The sequence below is a fragment of the Hippocampus zosterae genome, chromosome 18 (genome assembly GCF_025434085.1).
Source record: "Hippocampus zosterae strain Florida chromosome 18, ASM2543408v3, whole genome shotgun sequence".
NCBI lineage: Eukaryota > Metazoa > Chordata > Actinopteri > Syngnathiformes > Syngnathidae > Hippocampus > Hippocampus zosterae.
In genome coordinates this window covers 5409118-5431478 of record NC_067468.1, presented here as the reverse complement: position 1 = coordinate 5431478, position 22361 = coordinate 5409118, and the positions used below count along the sequence as shown (strand labels likewise).

The 22361-nt window shown below is 41.1% G+C and overlaps 1 protein-coding gene across 1 annotated transcript in view; it reads left to right on the top strand.

Annotated features, from left to right (window-relative positions):
• prkab1a (protein kinase, AMP-activated, beta 1 non-catalytic subunit, a) overlaps positions 1-537 on the top strand; it is a 306897-nt gene extending 306360 nt beyond the window's left edge. The window contains exon 9 of the mRNA XM_052050319.1: positions 528-537. The gene's annotated coding sequence lies outside the window, so the exon portion shown is untranslated. The remainder of the gene's footprint in view (positions 1-527) is intronic.
• The last annotated feature ends 21824 nt before the right edge of the window (positions 538-22361 follow it).

Here is a 22361-nt window from a genome sequence, read left to right as displayed (position 1 = left end):
ACCACATAAATAAGCATATGACAGTTACAAGTCACAAGACATAACATGTAATAAGGGGGGAGGATGAATGGGAAGGGGGGGTGTGGGGGAGGTAACCGCGAAGCGGCCGAAATGACCAGCTGCACGTCACCGTTGCGCTCCGCATATCGAAACACGTCACGGGGGAAAAAAGAATCGGAGCGATGAAGACGGTGACAACAAGGATGTGTATGCGCGTGTGGTTGTCCAGTTGTGTATGTGTATGCGTGTACAGGTCATAGCTGCTTCGTCGAGGTCTGTTTATCATGAAGACAGTCCCGGATTATCAGTCCATGGCCGAGAAGGAGGGGGGTGGTGGTGGGGGCCCTAGACTTCATGCGTACTTCCATCCAGGGGAAAGGCCAGATAGCGTTGTTTGTTTTGGAGAGACGGCCGCCAACAATTCCAGACAGCCTTGAGTCCTTGGTCTGTATCGCCTCACTGGCACCGATCAGTCGGATCCGAAAATTCTTTCCGCAGTGCGGATTCCCACTTCTCCATGGTGTTGTCGATCGCGCGGAGTCGCTCCAAAACCGCAACAATATTGCGGTTGAGCTCAGTCACCGAGTGTTGGACATTCGCGCCAAGCCATCCAGAGTGACCGGCAGCTTCTTCACTTCCAATAGAGCCGAAGATATACTAATTACTGTATCTTCTATAAATAGAAATGTAAGAGTCAAGATCTGAACACATTTCCAATTAAGCCTCATCATCAAGCACGCTGTTAGTTTTGACAGAACACATCAGTGTTGTTTTTTAACGAGAAGGCTTTTTGCCAAAAGCATAACAATGGAGCTTCTGTCTCTCTGCCCTGTCTTGTACTGCTACTGAAACATCCCGCCACCTGTTTAAAAATAACTAAGGTTGTAACTACCCATGATATTGACAGTCTAACATGGCATGAGGAGGTGGCAGGTGACCCATTGAGGGCCCAACCACCACCACCAATCAGCACTCACCAAGTGTGTGTGTGTGTGTGTGTGTGTGTGTGTGCGTGCGCGTTGGACCGCTGCTCAAACAAATCAATAAAATTCAGAAAAATATAGTACTTACAGAAGACAATTTGACCTGCACCATATCAACTTATATCACCTTCAATTACCATTTTTACAGTCACAGGAACTAAAATTTGCAGTCTGGCGCACAAAGCTTTTCTTTTTCTTCTACTAAGCAGTCATTCAATACACCAAGAAAGTCACCAAGGGTGACCGGTAGTGTATTTTCCGTACTAAAAGGTGCAGCTAAAAGCCTTCCATCTTCATAAAAGCTCACAACACACCTTAAAATCTGATGCGCCTTGTCGATAGTCATTATGGTAATATTTCAACACCAAAATGGCTCCTTGCTAGAGACATGCTTACAACACAGAGTTCAAACTTAAGGTGATCGGTTACGCAGTTAAACACGGAAATAGAGTAGCGGCAAGAGATTTCAACGTTAACGAGTCAATGATATAACTTGCTGTTGTTAAGTGAACTGTGTCACTGCTTTATGAAATAAGTTTTACTGACATGTGATCGTTCTTTTTGTTTTTCCTTGAGCGTACCTCCATCTAGTGGATACATTGTAGATTGCGTCTTACATTGCGGTGCATCCAATGTATGAAAAAAATAATAAAATAGGCCATTGATTGAAGGTGCGCCTCATTATCCAGTGCGCCGTTTTGTGTGAAAAATACGTTAATCAACAAATCAATCAATCAGAGGAGCAATGTATTTGTGTTTCTCTTTGTTCGTCCTGGTCGGCTGGTCAAGACGTTTTGCTATGACTTTGGGGCAGAGTAGATGGGGAATATGTTCCATTTATGCCTTATAGGCACTCAATTGGTTACATAAAAAATAAATAAATAAACAATAATAAAACAAATAGTCGCATGGATTCACATTCTACGCCATTACGGTTGATTATTTTTTTTTCTCATGCACCACTTCGTCTGTCATAGTATTTACAGTTTGCAATGTCCACATAAGTTCTGTGGGAAAAAGTTGATTTTCAAGGCAAAGCTCAGACGTTTGCACAGCGCTTTATAAAATGACGCGCATGTTTCCAGTTTTGGGAGGCACACGTTGGAGTGTTCCAAACACATTTCTCAGTGTCTGCAAGTAAATGAGGCAACAGGGAAATGAAGCCTGCCAATAGCACTGCTGGAGGCGCAGCTGTTCAAATGAAGACGAGTGGGGAAACAGCGCAGACACTTATTATGATGCTGGGATACTCATTCTGATTACACATCGGTGGCTTTGTAATTACCACTCTCAACAAAGATTAAGTAGTTGCCGACTGCACCAAACCTAATAAACGGGCCAGAAAGGACACGGCGGCTGCAATTAGTGGCAAACTTGAAGACACAAAGATTTTATCCGAGTGTTGGGGGGTGCGAGGGTGTAGACTGTTTCCGTCACCAAAGGCGCTTTGACCCCAAGCCTTTTTTTTGGGGATTGGGCGGGCGGGACGCTCTAGTCAGAGATTCCCGCTGTGTCCCTCCCAGGCATGCAAGCGTCTTCATCACTTCTCCATAGGGCAGAGCATCACTCTGCGGTGATGGATGAGCTAGAGGGCGGGGGCTAAACGGAAATTGGGGTGACAAACACCCAGCAGCAAGCCTACTGGACACGTCACAAACTAGCATACAACCGGCTAGCAACGAGACCCGACAAAATGCCACCCAAACAGAAGCAAGACACAAAGCAGGAAGAGGATTCCCTGACCCTCACTCAAGTAAATTAATTACTCCAGCAACAAAAAGAACTTTTCACGGCGCTCTTGCAACAACAACAGGAAAATTTCAAAGGATTTGTCAAGATGATAATAGACTCAACAAACTCACGACTTGACACTTTTACCAGGGAAGTCCAAGAAATAAAAACCAGCATCAACTTTACCCAAAAAGAGGTAGACGACATTAAAAAAAATCTAATCTGTCAAACCGGCCATTCCAAAGACATGCAAACGGAATTCTACAAAGTATGTGACGGCACGCTTGTATTAACGGACAAGGTGGACTACTTGGAAGGACAGTCAAGAAGAAACAACTTAGTATTTGATGGAATTGAGGAAAACCGGGAGAAACGTGGACTGAAACAGAGGAAAAAGTTCAAAAAATCCATAAGGAGAAACTGCTGATACAGGGGCAAATTGAGGTGGAGAGAGCTCACCGCACAGGAAGACAAGACCCTGGAAGACCTCGACCAAGGCCAGTTGTGGTGAAATTTCTAAGATACAAGGACAGATCAAGGATCCTACAAAATGCAAAATATTTAAAAGGCTCCAACATCTACATTAACGAAGACTTTACAGATGCCGTATGACAAAAAAGAAAAGAGCTCCTCCCAAAATTAAAAGCTGCACGTGACAGAGGGGAAACTGCCTACTTAAGACATAACAAACTTATTGTCCACCCCCGCACCAGTACTCCAACAACACAGGCTCGAGTTCAACACCATCAAGCAGCATACTGAGAATTTTTCACCACCCGACAATAAAAACTCTGACCCTACTGAAGCAGGAAATTCACATACCAAAAAACATGGACTTCGAATCCTTTGATGACCCTTCCAACCCTTTGATGACCTCCAACCCTACTGACCACAAGACGTTTGACCCTGAGAACAACTTGGACCCGGACAATAACTTTTTCAAGACCGACCGACCGACCGCGAGGCAGCCAGCGACGACCGACCGTGAGGGAGCCAGTGATGACCGCGAGGAAGCCAGCGACGACTGCAGGGAAGCCAGCGACCGTGAGGAAGCCTGGAGACAACCAGCCTGCGACCACCGTGAGAGAGCCAACGACGACCGCAAGGAAACCAGCGACGACTGCAGCTGAGCCAGTGACCGCGAGGGAGCCGGGAGACGGCGAGCCTGAGGCAGCCGGGAGACAACCAGCCAGCGCGCGTGAGAGAGCCGGGAGGCAGCCAGCCGGCGAGCGTGAGGGAGTCGGCGACGACCGCAAGGGAGCCAGTGACCACGAGGGACCCAGTGATGACGGTGAGAGAGCGAGCGACGACAGCGAGGGAACCAACGACGGCCGTGAGGGAGCCATCGACGACCGTGTGGGAGCGGGAAATTCACATCCCAAAAACATGAACTTCCAACCTTTTGAAGATATTGACTATAAGCCATTCGATCCCGAGAACAATTTGGACCCAGACAATAACTTCTTCAACAACAAACAAAGGGTAACAAACTCTGACTATTACCTGGATGAACAATTCAACACTAATATAAAATTGGAAAATGCACTTTCGGTAATACACTTAAACAGTAGAAGTCTCTATAAAAACTTCACAAAAATTAAAGAATACCTGACTAAATTCAATAAATTTAAAATAATTGCCATATCAGAAACTTGGCTTGATGAAGATAAAACAACTGAAATGGAAATAGAAGGTTATGAAATGTTTGCAACTAATAGAGAAAACAAAAAAGGAGGGGGGGTTGCAATATATGTAGACAAAGCACTTAAATGCAGTAAAATCGAGAGATTGACAAACACAATAGAAAACCTAATGGAATGTCTAACCATTGAAATACACAATAAAAAGGCATCAAATATCATCATAAGTTGCATCTATAGGACACCAGGAACATGTATTGACACATTCAATAAAAAACTAACAGATATGCTCAGTTACTGCAACGATAAGAAAACACGAATAATATGTGGTGAGGGCGGCCCGGTAGTCCAGTGGTTAGCACGTGGGCTTCACAATGCAGAGGTACCGGGTTCGATTCCAGCTCCGGCCTCCCTGTGTGGAGTTTGCATGTTCTCCCCGGGCCTGCGTGGGTTTTCTCCGGGTGCTCCGGTTTCCTCTCACATTCCAAAAACATGCGTGGCAGGCTGATTGAACACTCTAAATTGTCCCTAGGTGTGAGTGTGAGTGCGAATGGTTGTTCGTTTCTGTGTGCCCTGCGATTGGCTGGCAACCGATTCAGGGTGTCCCCCGCCTACTGCCCGAAGACAGCTGGGATAGGCTCCAGCACCCCCGTGACCCTAGTGAGGATCAAGCGGCTCGGAAGATGAATGAATGAATATGTGGTGACTTTAACATTGACTTATTAAACCCAAATAGACACAAAAAAACAACTGACTTCATAAATATTATGTACAGCAACAGCTTTTTCCCAGTAATCCTGAAACCTAGCAGAATAACAGTTGACACGGCCACATTAATAGATAACATATTTATAAATAAGATTGATCATAAAATGGAAAGTGGACTTCTCATTAATGACATAAGTGACCACCTGCCTGTTTTTGCAGTTTTTCATAATTATTTCGATAGAAAAGCTAAATCAACAACTTGTATAACAGAAATAAGACTAAGAACCCAACGTTCCATCGATGCCTTTAAGCAAGACCTAGAAAAACAAAACTGGACCGAGGTCTACTCAAACGAAGACCCAAATACAGCGTTTGAAGTATTTCAGTCTACCATAATCTTCTTATATGATAAACATTTTCCATTAACTAAAGTTTCCAAAAAGTATAAAGACCCAAGTAAGCCATGGATAACGGAAGGCATAGAAAACGCATGTAAAAAGAAAAACAATTTATATAAATTGTTTTTAAAATTCAGAACTGAAGAAGCAGAAAAAAAATATAAGACCTATAAAAATAAATTAGTAAATATTATAAGAACCAGTAAAAGAGATCATTATCATGCACTATTAGAGCAGAATAAAGGTGACACACAAGAAATATGGAAAATACTTAACCAAGTAATCAGAAATAGTCCTAAAAAAATGGATTATCCAGAGTATTTTATCAAAGGCATAAATACTATTTTGGAAAAAACTGCAGAAATAGCAACTGAATTTAATGAGTATTTTGTCAACATCGGCAGTAACCTAGCAAAACAAATTCCTGATCCAACAGACCTGTTTGAAGTGGATAGATACGTAGAAAAAAACTCCTCCACGATGTTCCTTACTGCAGTAAAACAAGAAGAAGTATCAAATATTATAAAAACTTTTAAAAATAAAAAGTCAACTGATTGCTTTAATATTGATATGACAATAATCAAGCAGATTATAGAATATGTAGTGCGACCTTTCACACACATATGCAACCTGTCATTCAAAGCTGGTATCTTTCCATCAAAAATGAAAATTGCTAAAGTTATTCCAATCTATAAAAGTGGAGAAAAACATCTGTTTACAAATTATAGACCAATATCACTACTACCACAATTTTCAAAAATATTAGAAAAACTATTTTCTCGCAGACTTGATAGTTTTATACAAAAGCATGCGCTGTTAAGTGAGAATCAATATGGCTTCAGGGAAAAACGGACCACCTCAATGGCAGTTATGGAGTTTGTGGAAGCAATAGCCACTAATATAGACAACAAAGAATTTACTTTTGGGGTTTTCCTAGATCTAAAAAAAGCTTTTGACACAATAGATCACAGTATATTATTGAAAAAACTAGAAAGATATGGCATTAGAGGTGTAGCTTATAAATGGATAAAACGTTATTTAGAAAACAGATATCAGTACGTGCAACTCAACAATAAAAAAAACGAATCAACTGAAAATCACTCACGGAGTACCTCAGGGGTCAGTGCTTGGTCCAAAACTATTCATCTTATATATAAATGATATCTGCAAGGTCTCAAAACTATTTAAATGTGTCCTATTTGCTGATGATACAACTTTCTACTGTTCTGGAATAAATCTGAAACAGCTCCTGACAACCGTAGAAAACGAATTAAACAAATTAAAAAACTGGTTCGACAGAAATAAATTGTCACTTAACCTGAAAAAATCGAAATCAATTGTTTTTGGCACAAGACCAATCAAACACCAAGCTAAAATTATGGTAAACTCAATTGAAATAGAAAGAGCGTATGAAACCAAGTTTCTCGGATTAGTAATAGACTCAAAACTATGTTGGAAACCACATATCGATAACGTAAAAAGAAAAATAGCCAAGACCGTAGGGATCCTCTACAAAACCAAGGAAGTTCTAAATAAGAGATCCTTGTACACATTATACACTTCATTATTATTACCATACATGACCTACTGTGTGGAAATATGGGGAAATGCCTGCAAAACAAACACACTCCCTATTCTCAAACTACAAAAAAAAGCAATTCGAATTATTAATAGATCAAAATATACGGAACCCACAAATCCACTATTTATTAAATTAAATACGATGAAATTTTATGACCTGGTTGACTTTAAAATCGCCCAATTAATGTACAAAGCACACAATAACCTGCTCTGCCAAAACATTCAGAAGCTTTTTGAAATTCGAGAAAGCAACTATGAATTAAGAGATACCAACTTATTCAAAAAACTCAAAACAAGAACAAACATCAAGCAAAGAAGTGTATCTAGCAAAGGTGTTAATCTGTGGAATAATCTCGAAACGGACCTAAAAATGAGTAAATCGCTTGCTGAGTTCAAAAACAAATTCAAAAAAATAGTACAAACAACCTACACCAATCAGAGTTAAAATGATAAATTCTAAACATTAAATATAATGATAAATCAGAACTAAGTTGATAAATAGAGAAAGGTATTGCAATATCCATTATGAATACAAGAGAAAATTGACACAAGAGTACCAGGGTGAGGATGTATATAATCCCGATACAAACCAAAAGTTGTGAAAATATCACGGTTAAGGGTAAAGTATGAGCCTTAATGGAGACTTCTTATTACTTTTTCTTTTCTGATTGATATAAAAATGATTTAGTAGATATAAACACATAACGGGGTAGGACTAGATAAGTTTTTTTACTTCATCCTACTCCCTTGAACATAATAACTGTGTTGAATGAAGACTGATTTCTTTCTTTTACTTTTTTATCTACCTTATTTTCTGTCAAATTATTACTGTATATGTTTTATATTCAATAAACAAACCAAACCAAACCAAACCAAACAAAACCACGTGTCCCTTCGGCGCACAGCTGGGATGGAAGGCAGTTGGGCATGCCTGGGGTACAATGAGGGTGGGGGTGGGGGGTGTCTCTTGAAGGTCTGCTGCTTTGGGCCAAACGCTCAATTAGCTCATCCGGCAAAGTGCTTTGTCTCCTTCTGTCTTCATTATGTGAGAGCGCCCGACAATGTTTGTCCTCGACATACAAGTGCAGGTGAAGCAGAAAGTTGTGCAGGTGTTGTCATCAAGGTGAAATGGGGGACATTCAAACTCGCGTCATCATAAAGTATCGAGAATAAGTCATCAAATGAAAGTTGCGAGAGAGAATTTTTCGAAAGATGATTTTGACTCAATTGGCAATTTAGTCTGTCGGCCCGGTGTTCCGGTGGTTCGCGCGTCGACCTCACAGTTCAATTCCAGCTCCAGCCTCCCTGTGTGGAGTTTGCATGTTCTCCCCATGCCTGCGTGGGTTTTCTCCGGGTACTCGGGTTTCCTCCCACATTCCAAAAACATGCCTGGCAGGCTGATTGAATACATCTAAATTGTCCCTAGGTGTGAGTGTGAGTGCGAATGGTTGTTCGTTTCTGTGTGCCCCGTGATTGGCTGGCAACCGATTCAGGGTGTCCCCCGCCTACTGCCCGAAGACAGCTGGGATAGGCTCCAGCACCCCCCGCGACCCTAGTGAGGATCAAGCGGCTCGGAAGATGAATGAGTGTCCCTAGGTCTGAGTGTGAGTGTGGTTAGTTGTTTGTCTTTGTGTGCCCTGCGATTGGCTGGCAATCGGTACAGGGTGTCCCCCGCCATCTGCCCGAAGTCATTTGGGATAGGCTCCAGCACCCTTGCGACCCTTGTGAGGATAAAGCAAATCGGAAAATGGATGGATGGCAATTTACTTGCCGTTCCTCCAGGCACACAGACCAACTTGTTTAAATGGCTCACTGTCCGAAATGAATTTCTTCCATTTGAATGCAAGGTATCAGATTTTTATTTACAACACAATTTCAGTCATGTGATTATTAAATGTGCCCGCTGCACAATACACGTTCCACATCAGGGTGCGTAAGTACAATTGTATTGCCAGCGATGCTGTTTTTCTCAGAATGAATTACCTTCACACTTTTTTGGTTGCATGCATTACCACAAAGAAATGATCCATATTACCCACAAATCACTTTAGATTTGTGTTTCCGGATGCTGGTGGTTATCATTGCTTTGTCTGGTGTATGTGTGTGGTACACTTTGAAGATTACATCTGATTGGTCGGCTAAAAGTGCAGTCACATTTGCAGACTACCAGCCATGCGATCAAGGCCTGATTCAAAACAGACCCCCCCCCCCTCTCTCCTGACTCCCTTGAGGCAAATCCCACTGTGCCACATAGAAACAAAACGATAGAATGTGGTTGCTACAACCATGTAGTGGAAATTAAGTCACTCAGTTAAGAGACTGCAATCTTCAGGGTAGAAGGATATTACTTGAGGCAGCAGTACAGTCTGGCTTCCTATCACACTGATGCATCTGCGAAAAAAGGACAATATTCAATTGCTATAGAAACAAAACATGTTTGGGCTAAGTTAAGAGGCGATTTGTACTACCACTGCCGACATTTTTTTTTTATTGGAGGTCTTCATTTTAAGGAGTTCTTTTTTTTTTCTTCGCATTGTTGTGAAAGTGCACTTTCAGTAATAGATGCCCGTAAGACCTTCCTCTTCAGCGAAAGAAACAAACAACAACAGAATCTGTGTTTCTCTAATAACACACCTTGCCCTCATTTTGGTTTGAGGAAAATCTTGTAGGAGGACGGCTTTTTTTTGAGAGAGAGCGAGAGAGAATCATTCATCATCAAGAGTAACTCATCATGCATAGATGACTCCAAAGATCACAGTGAAAAAGGAGCTGTGTTTCATCCTCCATGTTCGGTTCAAACTGGGGTGACTTGTCACAAACGTGTGCTAATAGAAGAGATTTTTTTTTTTTTTTTTTTTTTACTCAAGCTTCACGCTTTACTTTCTTGGGAACAACACTGAAGGTAAATTTACAGTTTAAAAAAAATATGACGGACTAGGAGAACGGTTTGCGGGAGAAAACACAACGGAGCATAACACATGAATGTTGCAACTGCTTGCAAACAGAAGCATCGTTCTCAAACTGAAGCAATTTGGTTGTCTGTGAACCGCTTTCATCATCGCAATCTCCAATAATGAGCATCAGAAATTTTGAGGGTAATGTCCTTTGAAAGGGAACTAATTCAATGGACTGTAAGCAACTCAAACCTAACAATAATCTGACGAAGTGAAAAGGGTTGCTTGTCCTCTGTGTTGCACCAATGTCCACTGAGAGGTAAAATAAATTGAGCGCAGTCTCTCTTAAATAATAGAAGGTATCGATTGGCCCGCAGGAAGGTTATTCCTTTATGTATTTGTCCAGACTCGACCTTGCGGTGCGAGTAAGCTTCTTGCCAAAAGCGGGCACACCAGTCAGGCGCTGCTGCATTCAACTCTACATCCCGCAGGATCAGCAAATGTACCGTACCCCTTTTCCATAGATTCATTTGAACCTGTGGAGAAGAAAACAAAACTGTGATTGATTTTGCCGCTGGCAAATCATTTTTGTTTTACTGTTGTCTTGCAATTAACCCTTTCGGGGACAGCGGTACTACAGTGGTTACTACGTGTTATCAGGTTACATGGTGCATGAAAAGGTTAAAAAACAAAGGAGGTTTGAGCTCGAACTGGAACGTGCTGTCGTTTACGCCGAAACAGAAAATCCCAAACATTTCCAATAAGTGGCATGACGGTTTGGTGAGTCTGTTTGCCATGCATGAACTTCGGTGTTCTCAGCTTCCAAAATTGTGGACAGACCCTTGCGACAGAAGGCCGTGCATGATCATGCCACAACATGAGGTTATGCTTGTGGATGAAAGGCACAACAATTGGCCACATAATTAATAACATAATAATAACATAATGGGCGGCCTGGTGGTCGACTGGTTAGCTGGTCAACCTCACAGTGCAGAGGTGCAGGGTTCAATTCCGGCTCCGGCCTTCCTGTGTGGAATTTAAATGTTCTCCCCGTTCCTGCGTGGGTTCTTCCCACATTCCCCAAAAACATGCGGGGCAGGTTAATGGAACAGTCAAAATTGTCCCTCGTTGTGAGTGTGAGCGCAGTTGGCTGTTCATCTGTGTGTGCCCCGCAATTGGCTGGCAACCAGTTCAGGGTGTCCCCCGCCTACTGCCCGATGACAGCTGGGATAGGCTCCTGCACACCAGATTTTGGAATGAGACTATGACAAAGCACACTAGCAGGAATGAAGGGAGTTCGTTTTGAAGTCAGTGAAAAATATGGCTGTCAAAATACAGTAGTTCTGTTCAGTTTGAATCGTTCGTTGCACTCTATTGTTTCGGCATTGTCATCTCATTAAAACTATTTATTCAAACTTAGAAATTAACCCTGGATGACAGTGCATTGCAAACACATAAACAACAACAACAAAAAATCAAATTCGTATGATAGAGTGCATGGTTTGCAATCTAATCAGAACTGCTTTCGGATTTCAGACAACCCCTTCAATCTTGTGGAATTTCGGGACATCATGCTTCTATCTTAAAACCGACTTGAACCTGCAAGTGAAAATTTGTCATTAATATAAATGTCGCATTACTCCGCCCGGGGGTAACACAAGTGTTCTGCGGCAGAGATATATCATGATGACTCGGGCAGACCTGTCAGGAAGTTTCTTTCATTATATATTGTGAGCCCGATGAACAGTTTAATTGCCGAATCCAAGGGAGCAATCGCTAACTTCTGTCACTAAGTGTTCATCCACTTTTATTATTATTATATATGTAACGGCTTGGTAGTACCTGCTGCCATTCGCTCATTTATAATTCAGGGTATTAATATTGCTCATGGCCAACTCTTGGGAACCTGACAAGGAGTGTAATGGACTTTTCTTCCAAGCTTAAATGAGGCACGGGAATATTAACAGGCTCCGTATAAATTCAAAGTGAACAGAACGACAATCACAGAATTTTGCTTTAATTTTTTTTTGCTCAATCCCCCAGCAGACATAATAGAACATTATCATGTCTGGAATTCCAAGCGGTACGTTTCTAAAGCTTGTTTGGAACTACAACCTATCACAAACACTGGAAAAAGTATAACTTTGACATTTTTGCTTGAATGTTGCATATCTTGAGCATCCCAAGGGGGGTGCATTTCCTCCCTGCATCGAAAGGTTAATTACAATCAGCCAAGTGTGTCAAATATAATTCTGTGCCGAGATTTTAGTCACAAAGCGTGTACTTTGTGGGGCTCTTTACATCTGTGAGCTTGTGGCATTCAATACTGATTTCTGGTTTAACCCTAAGTCGTCGAATATCTTAATAAAGCATAAGACAGTCATAACATGTTGATCCTATCATAAAAATTTTGATTAAGATATCCTTTATTTGTCCCACACTGGGGAAATTTATAGACCAAGGCTTGTATTTCTTTTATCGTAGCCGTGCATTCTGCATACTGTTTATCCTTATTAGGGACTCATGTGAGCTGGAGTCTATCCCAGATAACTTTGGGCGAGAGGTGGGGTAGCCCTGGACTTGTCACCAGCCAATTGGTGGGAACACTGACCACATAGACCATGTATCGAAGTCAAGGCCCGGGGGCCAGATTTGGTCCGCCACATAATTTTATGTGGCCCACGAAAGCAAACCAAATATGTCAAGTTCGATGATGCTTGCTAAAGTCTGACCAAAATTTCAAATTGTTACATGTAATCCACTATAACAAAATCATTATTCTTGACTTGTGATTTTAAAACTAGTTATCCATCAGTTTGTTGCGTGCTGTGTCTGTAATATGTGGAGGTGATTTAACATTTACTGTATATGGTTTCCCAAAATTCATAGCGGCCCTCCAAGAGAAACCAGAACTACAATGTGGCCCGCAACAAAAATGAGTTTGACACCCCTGGCATAGACAAACAACCCTCAGACAAGCACCCAAGAGTCTTTAATGGCCCTATCAAATATGATTTAAGAATGCGGGAGAAAACCAGGCTACGGTTGGAACAAGCAAACTCCACACAGGATGTGAACTTCTAACCTCTGAAGTGTGAAACAGATATGCTCAAGACTTGTTCAACGTGCTGCTTCTGTTATGCCATTGCATTTGAACATTTTTCGCACTATGTCATCACATAATGTTAAAAATCTATTGTCCTTGAAGATATTTCGTTGAAGAAGACAAATTTAGTGACCCCAGCATCAGTCTCTTCCCCTTTTCTAAAATGACACTATTTCGGAAGCTATTGCAAGGTGGGGGCAATAATGCTTCCGGTACTATCATGAACCTTTGTCAAGGGGCTAAAGCAGGGGTGCCCAAACTTTTTGGATCAAAGATCTACTTTTCGATCAACTAACCTCCCGGGATCTACCCTTACCGGCGCGCATGCGCACGCGCACAAACACACGCGCGCGCGCGCACACACACACACACGCCATGATGAGAAACAGCCTGAAACAGAGGCATGCCACACACTTTTTCAGCCTGTTAACTATCGTAGCTCACACATACCGTTTTAAAGTGCTTCCCTGGGCCCTTCTAGATTCCTATTCTTTGCTCGTGCCCTCGGTGAATTGTACAAGACGCAAACTCTGAATGAGAATCATCACGATAAAAGATAGAGCGCAACAGCTCTGATCACAAGCTGCAATTGCAAACTGCTGAGCGCTAACAACTTCCGGTGAGGTAATCACGCGCCACCGTAAATTTAAGATTTACGTTCTTTATTTTATTTAAAAAAAATAGTGAAAATGAGACTGATAATATGATTAGGGTGCAGTGTATATTAACACAAAAAATATATTACTAACATGTACAAAGACACACAAATGGTTGTTTGTTTTTTCTTCTCGACACTCCTCGGATCTACTTGGGACCTGTCTTAGATCTACCGGTAGATCAGGATCTACCTAATGGGCACCCCTGGGCTAAAGGGTTGTTGAAGATGAGATGGGGTGCCGTCAGTCTTCAAGGTAAAGCATATCTGCTTCCCAGCAGTCATTATTGTGTCCTGCGCAGCATGTCTGCTATCAGGACATTTATGAAAGCCGCACGGAAGGTGAGTGTTCGCATGTTGCCATGCCTTCTCCCTACACATTCGACATGCATATTATTGACATGCTTTCAAAAAGGATTTTATATTTTTCAGCTGTACCGTCATACCATCAATGAACTATGTCTATCATCATATTTGAAGCAGACATAGACCTGACTTTTCATGTTGCTTACATATATTCAGTAACTCATCCATTCCCCGATAAGGCTAAATTATTATTTTTTTCTGTTTCCGTAATTGTATTTACACACTGCCGCATTTATTCCTGTCACTTGATTAAAAATTGTCTAGTGCCGAGAATTACTATGATGATAGAGGCTATTTTCATTTAGTGTAATTGTTATTTTCCACCTTTTTTCTTTCTATTACAAATTGTGACTGACTTATTTCATGTTTAATGTTTAACATCTGTCTAACAGTACAGAGGTGTGGGATTCAATTCCAGCCTCCCTGTGTGGAGATTGCATGTTCTCCCTACGCCTGTGTGGGTTTTCTCTGGGTATTGCGGTTTCCTCTCACGTTCCAAAAAACAAGCATGGTAAGTTAATTGATCACTCTAAATTAGGTGTGACTGCGAGTGCGGATGTTTGTTTATCCACGTGTGCCCTGGGCTTTACTAGCAACCTGTTCAGGGTGTACCCCGCCTACTGCCTGAAGACTGCTTTCACTCTTAATGTAACATCCTTAATTAAATCATGTTGTATTAATTATAATCTACATGCACGCATTTGTTTGACTTGTATATGCGTTGTTAGTAACATTTTAATGAGTGCTGTAATCCAGATGACACTGAGGCAGTTTAGAAAAAGCACCTATCAACACCAAATTCCTTTAAATGTTATTGATTTAGACACATATTTACATAAATTGGCTCATTGACTTTTTGTGTAATGATGACTGCTACCAGTTCACAAAATTATCTGGAAGAATACTAAATTCCAGTAGGGCCAGTGCAATGCTATGACCTTTGTGTAGATTGTTGGACATGCTTGTAATCTTTTTTGGGGACACACAGCTTGTCCTGTGATTCCGATAATTAAACCAGGGTGGAATTCTGCAAATTAGCTGGTATGATCTCTTTTTTTCACATTGGTTTGCCTTTTGCTTCATCTGGTTTTTTTCCAGAGATAAAATTCAGCATTTGTGCCAATTTCTCTTTTCTTTGTTTATGCAAGGGATTGCTTTTATTTTATTTATTTTATTTTTTCTAGCCTAGTTTACTGTTTAGAAAAATTATTGCTCAGGAAAGACGAGAACTTGTTTTCAGTGTCAAGATAATTTTCTGTATTTGTGCTGTGACATTGAAAGCATGCCAGCCAGATTTCTGAGCCTAATCGGGCACATTAATTGTGGTTGTCAGATAATTCCTGAGTCACAAGACACTTGCACACTAGCTTGCCAGTGAAAGGGTTCGACGTTTATTCTCCTGTCCTTTTCAGATCAAACTCACCAAGTCAGGGCAGAGCTGATGTGGCTCCGTGGAATGAGATCATTCGACCATCGGTGCAATGCAATAATTGCTGTCGTGGGCAGAACGTCTCCACACATTGGTGGTGTTCAGTCATTGCTCTGCCTCACATGTTACTGTGGAAAATTGGCGATGTGGGTAACTTTAAACCCTAAAATTGTATAAAGACAGCTTAAATGGCTAGTGTGCATCTATCGATTATAAATTTGGCAGGAGCATGCAGGGTACGGCTTTTTATGAGTCTATTGTGAGTCAAGCAAACCTGTAATCCCTTTAAAAAAATCTCACTTTGAGCTTCTGTGATCTCATTCAGTAAATGAGAAGTTGTGTTGGCTTTTAATTAAATGGAGATTATAGGGCTTGAGGGCACCGTAAGATCACCTATGATTGCAGTTTTTTGAAGCATCTTGGAAGGGACACGATGCAGACTTTGTTTGAGACAATCGGTAATTTGCGTTCATTCTCATCAAATGTGTCGGGTACAATATGTAACTACCAGTCTGAACTGTAACTCATCTCCTAACATTGTACATATCACCTTAAACCTTTCACGGACCCTGTAACCCGTGATAACATGATACGCTGTCCGCTGTAGTAACCACTTTTCCTGAAAGGGTTAAAAGTGACAACACTTAAATGCCTTTCCTTTTCGAGTGGTAGGCGTTGCGACTGCAGAGAAGAAACACATCGACATACCTGACTGAAGTGAGATTGCAATCGGAAGAGCACAACTTCAAACTTCTCAATGAATGTGACAGCACAGCACCACTTTAAAGCCTGATTTACATTGCTACATGATCAATCAACACGGCAAGTGTGTAGTACCGTATTGGCCCGGATGTAAAACGGTGTCTTTTGCATTAAAATAAGACTGAAAAAGTGGGGGTCGTCTTATATTTGGGGTCTAGACATTATACCCATTCACGGCGCTAGATGGTGCCAGATATCATTGAAGCGAATGCTGAACTTGACTCCTCATGCCAAAGTGAAACCCTGTCACGAATAATAATAATAAAATACAAAAAATAGCGGTAGCACAAAGAAGAAAGATTAAAAATAGTGGTAAGAAAGAAAAGAGAAGAAAATAATAGAAGAGATAACAGAAAATGGAGAAACATAGCAACAATCTGGAGTGGGTCGAAGATCGGCCAGGTTAATCGGCAGCTGAGGAGAAGTTATGATGTAATTCACATTTCAAAAATCAGAAGCCATGCATTTACGAATGGGATTGCACTTTAGTATACGTATTTAAATGTTCAGATATTAACATTTGAATGAGGCAAAATAACATGCTTTTCTCTCAAATATATATTTTATAATAATTTGTTTCAGATGTAAATGTAATTATTTTCTGAATAAAAATTAATTTGGTGTTCAAAAAGTCTTTTTTCAAACATGAGGCTTGAAAAAGAGGGGGCCGTCTTATATTCGGGCCAATACGGTACTGTTTGAAAGCAATGAAAATGTAGACCTAAAGAAAACGCATTTGGCAAACGACCCTAATGTAAAAACATTGTGTTCTGTTCTCTTTGCATTCTATACTACTTGGCCTAATGCAGATACATACATACTCCCACTGCAGATGGGCGTGATGATGAGCGAGCGAAGAAGAATTAATAATTATTTTTTTACTGAGGTCTAAAGAAATGTGACATGGTGTTTTATGCATCCATAAATTATACATGTATATTTTCGGTGAATTCGAAGTAGAGGTAGGTCCTAGGACCTGCCGCACCACAACACAAATGTGACCGGGCTCGACAATGCATGAGGGGAACATAAACGTCCGGGCGAAACCACTTAACAGTCACGCCTGGTAAAACTGAGTGTCAAATTAATTGCAAAACCAAATTGATAACGCGAGAGGGTATGAATGTGCTTAATATTTGAGTCTGCTGTTTTCAGAAGAAGCGGCCAGCGTTATCATCAAGGCCAGTTTGGGTCATGTCACGTTTTGACATAAATCCCACGGTGTTGCTCAACGAGTAGGTTTAAATGAATAAATCAATAATGTTAAACCAAGCATATTCACTTGTATTCTGAATCTAGCTGATTTTTTAACATTCAGCACTTGAATATGTACTCTCAGTCAATGGACCATCTTTTTTAGCTATTGTGTCGATAATGAATCCCCTCATCCCTGTGCCCCCGCCAAGGATGTATCAGCACATTGAGAGCCAAGTCATAAAGGACAAGGACAGTATGAAACATTGAGGCTTCACACCATATAATCTATGTTTTGCCTTCACAACCTCTTTCCTGGTCAGTGTACAGGGCAAGCTCCAGACCCGCAATAGAATATCCTTTCCGACAAAGACCATCTGGCATGCCATCGTTATTCACTGTTCCAGGGCCTTTGGACATAGACTGCCTTTCGGGGAACTGTAACTGAGTCAGAGAATGCCCTTTAGCAAATCCATGCAACATATCACCCACGTAAAAGGCAAAGTGTGATGATCCCAAATTAAACTTGCCTTCTGGCCAGGTCCATGTGCTGTCGGTAGGACAGTCTCAACTCATACTGTCTGTAATAGGAAATCATAACAAGATAGCATGTAAGTCACCGTTGAATTTACAGCAACGAAGAAGGGAAACACGCTTCGAGGTCGATGTCTCGATAGATTGTTGGACCTTGTACAATGTAAACAAGACTTTAGGAACGATTATTTCAATTAGGCCATTGCATGGAGAGCAGATTGAAATGAGCGATGAAGTCAATCAATGGACGGCTTCCTGGATTATTTTATGCAAATGTGTTCACGGTGTTCCAAGGAAGACTTGAGCATTAGCGTCACCCTTTCTGATTTATCCAGCGTGAGCGTCAAAGGTTGAAAAAGTTGAAAAAGATGTAAGATGCACTCAAAAAACAACAACAACAAAACCAAACATGTTTATCCATACAAACCATTGTCTGAGTTGCTGGCACCAGTATTCTTTATCCAATCTCCTGATTATCAAAAAAGAATGTTAAAATAAGATGCGATAGGGCAATAATTTCCAACAATTACGCCATTCAATTTGTAACAAATAAGAGGACAACATCGGTGCCATTCCTTATATAGAGGCAAAAAAGGCAAACTATTCATTCGGACATATATTTTAGAGGCAACACCATATAATTGAAAACCTTAAACCTATAGAACGTCACTTGACAGCTTCATACTTTTATGTCTTTTCAAAATGTATGTATGGCTTTTAACATTTCACAATTTCTTTAATTGGGAGTATTTTATGCCGTAACTTTATTTTTACTTCTAAATATAATTTTGCTTGGAGAAAAAAGCAAAAACAAACAAACAAAAACACAGATGGTAAATATTCTTAACCCCCCCCCAAAAAAAAAAAACAGCATATAGAGTACTTGCTAAAGTGACAGCAGAAAAATTGCCTTCTACTAATGGAAGTGCATTTATCAATTGAAAAAAAATGCATTCAACAAGAACCAAACAATGCTTTTATTGAGTTACGTTCACATACAAACTCAGCAAGGATGATGCATTTTGTCATGCCTTTGAGCCTGGTAGAAAGCCTCAAATGAAGAAGAGGACACTCTTAAAAATGCGGTTGTAAGAGGAAAAACAGTAAATACCAATATGCCGGTGCAAGTTCATTTTATCAGGATGTTTCTGACATATTCTTTTCTGTGGTCAAACAAAGCTCCATTATGGATCGCCGCATAACAATGAACAATTCCCAACAGATATCCATACTATTGCTCACATGGCTTAAAGTTCAATTTGAATTTGTATTCTATAGTAGTTTAAAGTCATGCATTTAAAAAAAGTTATTTATATTATCCGCATTATCAGGCGCACCTTCAATGAATGGCTTATTTTAAAACTGTTTTCGTATCTGGGGCGCACCGCATTACAATGCCCATAGAATAGAAGCTACAATATCGGCCGGGGATGTGTTACGCATCCACTAGATGGAGCTATGCTCAAGAGAATACAATACCATACAATACAGCTTTATTTATATAGAGCTTTCACAACTGCAGCAGCTGTAACAAAGCACTTTACAGAACATTTAAAATACTACGTCCAAGAAATGAGAATATTGATCCATATATACGGCACATCGGATTATAAGGTGCACTGTTGGCGTTTGAGAAAATTGAATGTTTTTAGGTGTACCCTATAGTGTGGAAAATACTGTAATCTACCTCAACACTCGTATGTACACATGATGTGATTGGGAGCAAGTAGCTTGGGCAAATAACGAGCAGAAAACATCACAATAAGGTGACAGCACCTGCGCTGTGCCTCCACGGTGCAGCGAATGATAGATGTGCTCACAGAAAGGGCAACGTGTCACTGCTGAAGCCGGTCACAGAGGAAGATCAAAGTACTTCATGTAAGCAAGTCAGGTTAGCCCATCATTTCACTGCTCTCTGTCCGGAAAAAAACAAAAAAAAGGAGAATTCACCAGGAAATGATGTTTTCATCCGTCTCCCTGTCACTCATTGTTTGACATGCAGGAGTTTGTGTCAACTTAATCAAGTAAATTCCAAATAAATATGTGGAAAACTATCAACATATGACCACTACCGTTTCACACATGAACCACATATTTAGTTTAACTTAATAGGCCATAGAATGTATCTTAGGAACTAGGTCATGCATACGTTGGAAGTGGTTCAATGTTAATGCACAGCAAGTGGTGAGGCGGCAAATTTTTACGTCGAGCTCGAAAACATTAAAATCAATAAAATAATGATTCTTTAGATCAGGAAAAGAAGGGTCTGGAATTATTTCTATTATTATTTAAAATTTCAGTAGCACCTGCTCAAGAGCCCACGAAACACCAGGAGGTCATATAAGGTCATTATACATGTTTTCCACTGGAGATTATAGATCATAATTACTTGTCAAATTTAGGTTTGTTTTTCCCACAGTGTGTGTCAATCAATGATGAACTGTTGTCACCCCGGCATTTTCCGATTGTTGCTAAGTCATTACAGTTAATCACAACATCAAACATGAACAGGTATTGTCAAGTGGAGGAGCTCAGCTCCACTGGACAACTGTCCTCCTTTTCAGCATGGCGCTTGAAACGCTACAATACAGCATGTGTTGTTCTCCAAGAAGTGTCAGGGCCGCCCTGCCGTGTCCATGCCAGTGCTTGCTCGGGATGGTGGAGACTCTTTGGTCATTTGTGCAAAATCTGAGACCTCGGCGTCAAGTGACTAATGACTTTCGCACAAGAATTTATAAGACTGGAACTTGCGTTGGACGCATCGCTCCTCCTTTGCTCACCTAATAGGATATCTGCTCTCTCTGCATTAGATGCTGACATTTTTTGGGAATCCCGCTGGTCACAGGGATCATGTGAGATTTCCCGGGGATGGGAGCCCACATTACCTTGAACTCCTGGGACAGGACAGGATAAAAGTTCATGTGGGCACTTACATGCATTTTTGTTGACATACTTCGTCAACATTCATCCGTGCTGCCTCTCTCGCTCTCCTGTCAGTCATCTTTCTCGCGCGCATTCACATTAAGGGTGGAACGGTTCTTGAAACCCATTGAAACAGTTTGATTTGGCCGTATATATTTGGTTCGTGTGGACTAGCAGGCAAGTAGTGCTAATGCTAGACGATTCGTTCAGCTAACAGCTGTCATCTACTGTGCTCTTTTTTGTCCAATTCCATTGTTTATTTAGGCGCTATGGGCTTTATGAACATTTGCTACGGCTGCCAGAGGCTTAAGAAGATTGGCGACGGGCACCAGATATCCGTTTCGTGTGCCACAATTCCTGATTCGGGATCTCTCCCATACTTGTGCATCAAGGGAATTTACAGCTCGCTTGAAATCGCTGCACATTTACAGTATACAAACACCCGAGTCTGTGCAATATACATTCATTCATTCATCTTCCGAGCCGCTTGATCCTTACTAGGGTCGCGGGGGGTGCTGGAGCCTATCCCAGCTGTCTTCGGGCAGTAGGCGGGACACCCTGAATCAGCTGCCAGCCAATCGCAGGGCACACAGAAACGAACAACCATTCACACTCACACTCACACCTAGGGACAATTTAGAGTGTTCAATCAGCCTGCCACGCATGTTTTTGGAATGTGGGAGGAAACCGGAGCACCCAGAGAAAACCCATGCCAGCCCGGGGAGAACATGCAAACTCCACACAGGGAGGCCGGAGCTGGAATCGAACCCGGTACCTCTGCACTGTGAAGCCGACGTGCTAACCACGGGCTTACCGGGCCGCCCTCTGTGCAATATATCAGATTGATTTATTTAATATTTTTTCCTCCCTTTATTCTACTTCTTGTATTTTTGTTTTGTTCTGTATGAGTTATTTTATTTGAGTCAAATGTTCTAACGTTGTCAGCAATATTATTTTCACCCTTATTGTCATTTTCTCAACCAGGTATAACTATGATAAGCAAGTACCAAGACAATGGGATACTTTTCCGCCAAAATCCAGTCTGCTGCTAGTATTACAAGACAATAACTTCATGTTGTGTTTCAATTTACAAGACTGAATCTTCAGGCACTTGCATTTTAGGTCCCCTAACCTGCTGGTGAATCTTCCGCTCACGTTTGTGACAGTCTCTTGCTTATTTTTTGAGACAACTGAGAGCACTGTTCCTGGTTGTTGATTGATTCCTATATCACATGATTGTGGAACTGCTCCCGTTATTACTGTCACTATGGCAACCTAAATGGTTCCTTTCCAGGTAGCAATAGTGTGGCAGGTGCCTTTGGAATCAACATCAATTTGCAATCAGCCATCTGCAGGTCATCTGACTTCATGGAGTCTCAAATTAAAATATTCTCTGGGTGTGTGAATGCATTTTTTACAGATGTTTCTGTCAGAAAGTTTGAAAAGACAGCCCCATTT